Genomic DNA, 9,797 nt, shown 5'->3' with positions numbered 1-9,797 from the left:
TATTTTTTGTCCCTGATTTTAAAAGAAAGTTAAATATTTTTGGGGCCCTAAAATATCATGGGCAGTGGGCACTGCACATATTGTCCATTTGGAGAAATCACCCGGAATTCAGATCTGCCTTAATAGTCCGTTTTGCTTTCTTCTGTGCAATGCTGCCTCCCAGAGCCTGTACTGGGCACAGATAGAGAAGCAGAGTGGGAGCTCTGGGCCTAGGAGACAAGAGGGCATGGAGGGTAAGAGAAAAGAGGGCACAAAGGAGGTCTCTCTTCAGCTGGGCTTTGCTGCCATGGAAGCCACTTCTTGCCAAGGTGTTCCCAACAAGGGACTGTCTCCTGCCTCTCTGATAGTGTTCTTGGGACAGCCTGCCAGCCTCACTGGAGCCCTGATCCCTTCTCCTCACTCCCTGCCTTATCTTCAGCAGAAAACACTCCCCCACTCCTTTTTTAAAGATTTTATGTATTTATTTGAGAGAGGGAGAGAGAGAGAGAGAGAGAGAGAGAGAGGAAGAGAGCATAGAGGGAGAGGGAGAAGCAGACTCCCCGCTGAGCAGAGAGCCTGACTTGGGGCTCCATCCCAGGACTCTGGGATCTGGTCTCAGTTGAAGGTAGATGCTTAACTGACTGAGCCCCCCAGGCCTCCCCAGAAAACACTTTTCTGTTATCAGAGGCCCACCCCATAATGAGGACTGTATATGCATTATGTTGTTAGGTATACTTATGAAGGAAGATACTAACTCAGGAAAGCCAAGAGCTCTTACCACTGGTAGCACATAGCTGTGTATCCCTATACTGGTTTGAGAAATCCAACATAACTCCTGCCTTCATCAAACCCTAGCGCTTTCCTTCTGGAAAGAACAACTCAGCCAGCCTAAGAACTAGGTGTAGATGGGATGGCTGTAGAACTCCTTGTCCACACTGCCCATCCCTAGTTGGATACACCTTTGTTGGTCTTTGAATATCCTGGCTGGGGACAGAAGGCTGATGGAGGACTCATGGCTCCATTAAGCAATTAGAAGACATAGGATCAGATTAGGTTCAGATAGTTGGAAAGCAGCCCAGCTTCTCATCCAGACTGGGGCAAGACCAGCTGGATCTTTGGGTTTCCTTTCTTTGAAGACTCAGTGCTGCCCTGGACCTGTGAGAACTCTTTGTTACTGTGGCATGTGGGAAAAGTCAGCTAGAGGGCTAGGAGACATCAGGCCTAGGCACACCTAAGGTCTGTGTGAGAATTAGAAAAGGATGCCTGCCCCCTCAGGATGGACTGTTTACCAAAGGGCAACTTTAGGGGTCATTACCTGTAAATTAAATAAACAAAAAAGTGCTTTCTTCTTGGCTGCCATGCCCAGTGCCAGAACTGAGCCTTGGAGTGGGAATAGGAGTTGGATCACATTTCCACTCCCTGCTCAGTGGTTCTGCAGGACCTTAGACCTGTCTGACCGGCCTGACATCGATGAGGGTCCTCTCACCCATTTCCCAAGATCCATATTCCAGAATATCCAAGCTTTCTAGATGGCATCCATTATCTTCCTTCTAATAGAAGAATCTAGACCAACCTCAGAAAAAACATCCTGTGTTTAATCTTTTCAGTATAAACCAAATTGTGCACCTCGTAGCTTCAGGCCTCGCCTTAGTTTCCACAGGCCTCAGTTTCTCCGTCTTGACAGCAGGGACAATAAAAATGACCTTGCGGGACTGACTCAGTGAATGGCCACAATGCTGGCACATAGTGGGTCCTCAGCACCACGTGGTCCGTGGCCCTCGGAGGCGCGAGACCTGCAGGATGCCGCCTGTCCCCACAACCCCTCAGATGCAGGCGGGCAGGCCGGGTGGGGAGGGCCGAGCAGCTCTGCACCGCAGCCACCTGCGCCACGGCCCGGGCGGAGGGCGCGCGCTCCCGGGCGCGGGGGGCGCGGCCGGCTGCCGGCGGCGGGAGGCGGCGGGGTCGGCGGGGCACGCACCCAGCGGGCGAGCGGGCGAGCAAGGAGTTAAGCCGGGCCGGAGGCAGCGCGCCTGTCAGACGCGAGCATGTGCAGTTTGCACCGCATCCGTACTATGGGTGAGTGCCGCCGCCGCCGCCGCCGCCGGGGGCTCGGTTCGGCCCGGGCTGCGGCGGCTGCAGCCCCCGGGCCCGCGCCGCGGCGGGGGCGCCCACACCGGCTGCGGGACTAGGCGCGGCGCGGGGGCGCGGGCGGCGGGGGAGGCACGGCCGGCAACTCGACGCGGGGGGAGCCGGAGCCCCGGGCGTGGGGGCGGGGAGCAGGCGGCGCAGGAGGGCGCCCCGAGTCCTGGCGCGGGAGGAGGAGCGGCAGCGAGCCCGGGAGACGGCGCTCCCGGCCGCACCTGCACCCGGCGGCCGGCCGGCCCTGCCCGGCCCTGCCCTGCCCTTGCCCGCAGCCTCGGCCCCGCACCGGTAGGTGCCCCCGAGGCCGGCGGAGAGGCCTTTTCGCCGCCCGTGGAGGTGGCCGCGCGGGGCGGGCAGCGCCGAGTGCGGCGGGGCCCGAGGATGGTGCGGTGATGGGGACCGCCGGGCTGCCGGGCTGGGGGTGCTGCTGGGTCCCTCTTCCTCTTTGCTTTCGGTTTCGAAGCGGCTGCCCCGGCTGGAGAGCGAGCCGCAGATTAGAAGGTGCGCCCGGGCTTGGATTCCCTGCGGGGGATGGGCGCACAAGGGGGCGTGTTGGGGAAGGGGTGCACATTGGCAACTTTCCCCGCCTGAAACAAAGGGGAGTCGGGGAGATGCGGGGTCGGGGGGAAGGGGCCAGCGGGGATCTCCCATCCGGAAGGTTGATGTCCCCCTTCCTCCGGGTGGAGAGCACCTCTGAGGCCGCCTTGGGAGCGCCGAGGGGGGCGCCAGTTTAAGTGGGAGCTAGGGAGCCAGGACCTGGGAGTGAGAAACACAGACCGACCCTCCTGAGTTTGAGGCCCAGGACTTTTCCTGAAGGGGATGGAACCATGCCAAGATGACCCTGCCACCTTGCATGGAAAAACTGGGTGATGGTAGACTGCACATCTGGGGTGTGTACTCTCTTCTCCAGCTCAGTGCCGTGGGGCCCGGCGGAGCCCCCCCCCCCTCCCGCCGCCACCAGCTCTCCATTTGCCCTCTCCCGTTCACCATCCTCGGTGGGAGATGCAGGGTTGAGATGGGCACCATTATAGCCCTGTTCATGGCAAGGGCAGGGAGACATTGGCCTCTTTCCCGGTGTCTTCTTTTCCCTCTTTCAATGCCTGGTCAGAAGCTGACCCCCTTTCCTTTCTTCCTGGGACTTTCTCCAAGGTTTCCTCGTGGATATGTTTGGTTGCCTCAGGTACAGAGCTTCCGGTAGTAGGTTGTACTGATGCCACTTCAGATTGTCTCTGGAGAAAGAGATCAGGACCCCAGGGAGCTTTGCCAGTGTAACCTTGGGGGCTCTGCTCGCAGATTCTCATGTGTTCTCAGCACCTGGTAACAAATGACCTGTTACTCTGACCTTTAGACTGGTTTAGACCACCTGGGTTTCTATCTCTGCTGTAACAGGAAGAAGGGTAAAGGTTAGGGCTGAAGGGCTTGCCCTGAGGGTAGTATACTGTTTTTCTTTATAGAGAACAAATGGGCCAGGATGCAGGTCGCTGGTGTCTCCAACCCGAGCTGGCTTGCATGTGACCTCTGGCTTCCATTCTGTGGCAGGACTTCCCATTGCCGTCCTTCCTCTTAAAAAGGACAGCCCTTTGAGAGTTAGGTTTTCCCCTGGTTGCAAGGCAGAACTTCATCTGCTTGCCTGTGGAGACAGAAGGCGCTGAAGGTAGGGGGGAGCTGGACTGTTGGGTGACTCGCCTGCCTGCTCCTATGAATGGGCTGCTGATACAGCGGTCGGGCCATGTTGCTCTGGAGACATGAAGGGGTGGGCTGGGAGGCCGTTTGGCCTTCTACCCCAAGGCTTTTACTTGGGGGTCAGAGATGGGTAACTGGGAGACAACAGGTCCTTGGAGGCCAGATAACAAGCTGATGTAATATTCACTTTGGCTACTCAAAGGCATCGGAGTTAAGGGAGGTTCCAGGACCAGTAAGGGGTAACAGGAGAAAATGAAGTCCCCTGAGCCCTAGATCTGTGACCCTGGAACTTGTGGCTGAAGTCAGGTGCAGGTGCTAGACCAGAGAACACCACCAGCTCACTCGTAGAGTACCTTTCCCCCTCTAAATGGGTAGAGTTGATGATTGCTCAGCAGCCACACTGGGTTTATCCCAAGCTATTTACCCAGAGCTGAGAGTAAGGGTCTGGAGGCCTGAGCTCTCCACCCCCAGTGGTGAGAGAAGGGCTTTTCTGTGGACTGTTCCTCAGATGTACTGAGAGTAAGATGGGAAAAGGATACTCTCCCAACTCCCTCTCTTAAAGCAATGAGGCATGAAGTTTTACATTTGTAAAGTGATTTAAGAGCCTTGGGTCCTTGAAGGATGTTAAATGAGTTAGGGAAACTTATACTATGTGTATTTCACTTGTATCAGATTTATATATTGTTTCTAAAGGGAAAGGTGTCATTTTGCAGGAAAGGGCTAGATTACAGCTTTTGTGATAGGGAAAGCTCAGTGTTGGTTTTTAAAAGTGTAGTGTTTAATCAGAAGGCACTTGCTGCGGCACACAGGCTGCAAGTGTTTTTCTGTCTGCCTCAGCTCTACAGATATCTTAGAGCTCCTTCCAAGTAGGGTTTTTTCCCGGTAGACAGTTTGCAGCCTGGACATCAGTGACAGTCACTTTCCAAGCTCTGAGAAGGGTCTCTGATGATGCTGGGGACTCTGATGTTACGAGACCTGGGTACAGGCAGTAAAGCGAAGCCGTTTGGTCTTATCAGAGGCCCTATCAGATCTGGCTGTCCTTGAGGGAAGGGAAATCTAACCCCACCCCTCCCCTCACAGCCTGGTCATTTTCAAATTTGTATCCCTTTACTTTCCTCCTACCTCTTCCCCTCACCCCCAATTTATAGACAAGAAGACTTAGGTTTTCTTTTTCTTTTCTCTCTCTCCTCTCTCTCTCCCTTTTTTTCTTTTATTGCAGGAACATTCCTTTTAAGGTGTGGATGATGTCTGACTTGGCAAACTCTCAGCTCCCTTTGTGGCAACACCTGGCTAAGGAGGGAATGTCAGAAGGGATGTCAGGAAGAAATACAGCCTTTCTGGCCAGGTCTTCCGCTTGCTATACCACCACCTCGCAGAAATCAGAGGCTTTTTATTTGAAAAGTAAAATGTAAAAAAAAAAAAGAAAAAGAAAAGTAAAATGTAAGCGGATTGCTGGGGAAAGGCTAGGAGGCAGCATTTTTGGTTATGGTTTCCCTTGAGGTAAACCGAGCCACAGTGAGAGTTATAACAGTGGATGTAGCATGTGTGAATGTCTGCATGCAGCAGGTGTTCCTTTCCTGAGATTTAACAGTGATTGAGACTCAAATACTAGAGAGTCCCTAATAAAATGAAGATGCACCCATGGAGTTCAGCTACCCCCGTGTTTGGTTTCAGATGCATATGTGCCTCAGGCTTTGCACTGTGGGATGCTCCATGCTGTGGTGATTTAAGGAAAAGGAAGTGGCTTTCACCGCTGCAACTCACATCCCTGGATAGAGTGGAAGCTAAATATGTCTGGTCTTGTTCCCAGATAAAAAGAAGGGCTTGAAAAAAAATTAAATTAAAAAAAAAAAAAAGAAGGGCTTGCTCCCTTCCCTGTGCTCACACCCATCCTGCAGGTGCAGGCGCCCATTCTCCTCCTCCTAAGGGTCCTCAATATTCACTTTAACATCAATTCTCCTATGTATAAGTTTAGTGGGGTTGAAGCAGAGTCGTATTGGTCCTCTGCTCTTTGAAAGGATGGTTCTGCAAGGTAACTTTCTACCCTCCTCTGATGTTGGTGCTTCTGTCTTTGGGGTTGGTCACAGTCCTGTCTGGCAGTGTGAGGAGTAACGAAAGTCATTGCCAGTTTCTGTTTCTGAAGAGCCAGCTGCCCATTATCCTTCACTCTGCTGACTCCCCAACAGAGAGCTTGATATCCTTTCAGGGCTCTTGGCTCTAATGTGACTGGTATTGTAGAAGGGACAGCATCCTTGAAATTAGGGCCAACAGTATACAGACAGGACTTGGGTCTCACATTGCTCCTTCTTGCTGCTCCATCCTTAAGAAGCATACGGTTAAAAAAAAAAAAAAAAGGGACTAGCATTGTCAAATCCCAAACTCATGTAGGGAGATCTAATAGATTGGTGTGTGTGAGGGGGAGCATAATCTGAGAGCATTTTCTGCCATTCCTTTCTATTTCGGAAGCCCCACGTTCAGAATACACTGGATTAGCCATTTCTGACCGCTTCCGCAGTTGGGCTTGAATGATAAATGCTTTCTAGCTGGTTCATTCATTTACTGTTTCCTTTCAGTTTTTAAGAGGCACCCCATCACATGAGTTTCTGGAATGGTCCGTTTCCATCAGAAAGGTCACTCACCCTGAGTTTTCGTTAAGGCCTCGATACCAGCCCTGAGGATCTAGGGATGCCAGCCAAGAAGGAGATTGAAGAGCCACAAAGAGAGGATTCTTTTCTGGACCTCTGAGGGGTGATTCATGCTTCGAGATAAAATGTGCTTCCTGGGCTCCATGGTTTCAGTGCTGGCATGGTCGGTGGAAGGGCAGGCCCTGGTGCAGCCAGAAGCCCACCTTATAGACAATAATCACTGTACTTTGGAGCAATGGTAGGGACCTATTTTTAGCCTACTGCCGAACCCTACGTTTTTTTGTTTTTTTTTTTTATAGCCATCCTTGGCCAGATCCCATTGTAGTCTGTAGGTTCCCCCTCCTTCTCATTCCCAGTCCAAGAAGCCTTTGGAAAGCCATGAATAAGGCAGCCAGGGCACTGGTCTTACTTTCAGCTTCTTCTTAAAACAAAAGTGGATGAGAAATATTGTCAGCACTGGGTGACACAAGGAGCAGCTCCAGATTTTTGTTTCATGACTGTGTTTTTGCCTGCGATGAACAAGGGGATGACTTTCTTACACTGACTTATTGGGTGCCTTAGAGCTTTCATACAGCCTGCACAGTTTCTAGCACATGGTGAGTACTCGTTAAATCATCAGCTGTGGTACTTGGATGTGATCAGATACTCAGATTTCTAGGTCATTGGGCATCATTTCTGCAGGAGCCGATGGTTGGCAAAGGCCTCCAGAATCAGGAAATCTTGGATCCTCCCTGATTCACTTGTGTGACCTTGGACAGCTGATTTCAGCCCTCGGAGCCTTAATTCCACAAATGGAGCTTTGGCTGGCTTCAGTGATCATAACAATGATAACAGTGACAGCCATCATTTATTAAAGACTTCCTGTATGCCAGGCATTGGGCTAAGCACTTGACATATGTTCTCTTTCTCTCCCAGCAATGAGATAGCTGCTATTAATTATCCCCATTTTAAAGCTGGAAAAACTGAGGTTCTGAAAGATAAGGTGATTGCATATGTCGCATGGCTAGCAAGTGTCCAACCTGAGATTTGAACTGAGATCTGTCTGATTCGGCTGTGTTCTATAACCTTGGGCCAGGGGATGGAACAGATGTTGAGGAGAAGGTAAACGTGGAGAGAGTGTTAGTAAGATATAAGAAAGAGAAAGAGAGCTGATGTGGATGAAACACAGCTAGTTAAGAGGAGATGGAAGTACAGATTCTTATTTGGAAAACAACATCCCAATGAAGAGAGAGAGGTTGGTACCCTGCACTGAGGAAGTAGACCAGATGGCCTGGGAGTTACTATAAGGGGAACAGACTTTCTGCTTGGCATAGGAATGTATCTCATAAACCCCATTTCATTTTGACGCCAAAATTTTTCTCTCACTGAACAGACTCTCTGGGCAGCACTTTTCTTTCTGTCACTCTACTGCCACTAGTCATAATGGCTTATCTTTGCAGATTCTTGACTCTACACCTTATCCTCCAACCTAGTTTCTGCTCATTATTATAGTCCAGGTGTAGAGACCTGATTCTGACTCTGGGGTCCCAGGAACACTCTGCAAAGGGTACCAAGCATTGGACTATCCTTTTCTTCTGAGAAAGTATTTGTGGCCACTGAATACTGCCTTCAAAGTAACCAGCTAGTTCATTGAGATGATTCTCATAATTTTCATCCTTATTTTTTCCAGGCAAGTTAACTCTAAGGCACTTCTGCCATTTTGAGGTGTTTGTGGAAGATGAATGAAGGTTGAGGTGGTGGCCTGGGGAGGTAAGCCGACCCTGCTTTGAGAGTTAGTGTGATGGGTATAATGGAGCATCATTCTAGGGGAGCAGCGAGATTTGGGTTCCCTCAGCTCAGTGACTCTGGCCATGTGACATGAGTGCTTTGGCCTTTCATTTCCTTATATGTAAGATGAGAACATTGAAAGAGAGGTTCTGTAATATCTCCTCCAGCAATAATGCTGGCTGACCTAGCAGAGTCTGGATGATTTTGTCCTTTCTCAGGGAATAATTGAGCTGGTCTAGAATTATAGGAAGTCACAGCTGGGAGGACAGAGGTGGGGTTGAAGGGGAAAGAAGCCAAACTGGGAATTAAGGACAAAGTCAGAGTGGCAGTAAGTCCCTTCTTGTGAAGGGGAACGGGATCAGGCCATTCCTCCTTTGTTTAAGTGAGGCAGCTGAGAGGTGGCATCTGTTTACCTTGTAAGCACCATCTCCTAACTGGCGAGGAGCATCCCTTGTACCTTGTCTTAAAACTTAAACTTCACTTCCTTCATCCTCCAGCTGTCCCCAACTGAAGGCAGCAGGGAAGTTGTTTATTGGTTTATGTTTTACATTCTGCACTTGGATTTAGCAGACTCCAGGGCTTGGTTTAACCCAGTTTTCAGCCCCACCCCCCACCCCGCCCACCCAGGGCTCCAGGACCTGGGGACTTTGGCGGATACTTTCCTGGAGACCAGTGTTAATGAGAACATGCCTCCTCTTGCTGCCCTCACTCTCCCGGGGAGGCTCAGCCTAGGAACTCAGGGAGGTACAGCTTTTCTGTTCATGGGATTGGGTCATCTCAGTTTCTCTTCAAACAAAGCGATTTGCCCAAGGACCCTTGGATTCTGCTGTCTGTCGGTACATCATTGATTTTCATTCCATTGTATTCAAGGTTGAGGAGCAAGTGAATTCCCACTGAATCCACCAAACCAATCTTTTCTGGCGCTGCCTGCCTTACTTTTCCTTTTAGTCCTTCTTGCCCTTAAACCAGTGATTTCCAGGGGTGGTTACCAAACCACTGGGAGTATGAGAGATGATTTTAGTTAGCATGGGGACAAAACATTTCATTGTAGTAGCTACATTTCTAATAAGTATAAAGAAACAAGACTCATTGGGTTGCACTCATAAAGTGATTTAATTTTGTCTTCCACTATCTCCTTATACTTATTCAGTGGGATTCATTCTTTCCCTGCCCTGGGATGAAAAGCAGGCCCCATAACTGTTTGGGTGATTCTTAGGTAGTAGAAGGTCCTGTAGTCTCTTTAAGTCACAAAACATAGTCTCAATTCAGTACTTAATCTGTCCTTTGTCACTGGACTGGGAGGGACAGGAAACGGCTTCCTTGGCCAGCGCTGTTGTCTGCAGGTTTCCAGCTTCCTGGGCCTAGCAGGTATTTGATGCTGATTCTCTCTTGTGGCCATGTTCATGGCTTTCTCAGAGACTCCTCCCCTACCAGTTGCTTGGGATCATTCACTTCCAATTGTCTTGAGAAGAGCAAATTATCCTCTACTTTAGATCATTGTTCTTTCATCAGCCCCTAAAACCCAGTGATTTACCTCCAGTCTCTTCCAGCTAAGGCCCTGCAGTCTGTCTGAGTGGCCCT

The 9,797-nt window shown here is 50.5% G+C and overlaps 1 protein-coding gene across 18 annotated transcripts in view; it reads left to right on the top strand.

The window, feature by feature from the left end:
- The first annotated feature begins 1,922 nt into the window (after positions 1 to 1,922).
- Positions 1,923 to 9,797, top strand: part of TMEM229B (transmembrane protein 229B) — a 41,104-nt gene continuing 33,229 nt past the window's right edge. For 4 of the 18 annotated variants that reach the window (XM_038545013.1, XM_038544996.1, XM_038545002.1 and 1 more), the window contains exons 1-2: positions 6,402 to 7,045; positions 8,119 to 8,198. The gene's annotated coding sequence lies outside the window, so the exon portion shown is untranslated. Of the gene's footprint in view, positions 2,056 to 2,294; positions 2,410 to 2,460; positions 2,623 to 3,752; positions 3,776 to 6,393; positions 7,046 to 8,118; positions 8,199 to 9,797 lie in introns of those variants that run through there. The other 14 variants (XM_038545015.1, XM_038544997.1, XM_038545009.1 and 11 more) reach the window with 11 other exon arrangements.

This window comes from Canis lupus, chromosome 8, assembly GCF_011100685.1.
Source record: "Canis lupus familiaris isolate Mischka breed German Shepherd chromosome 8, alternate assembly UU_Cfam_GSD_1.0, whole genome shotgun sequence".
Taxonomy (NCBI): Eukaryota; Metazoa; Chordata; class Mammalia; order Carnivora; family Canidae; genus Canis; species Canis lupus.
The sequence above is the reverse complement of the archived record's forward strand: the minus strand, read 5'-3'. Positions and strand labels throughout refer to the sequence as shown.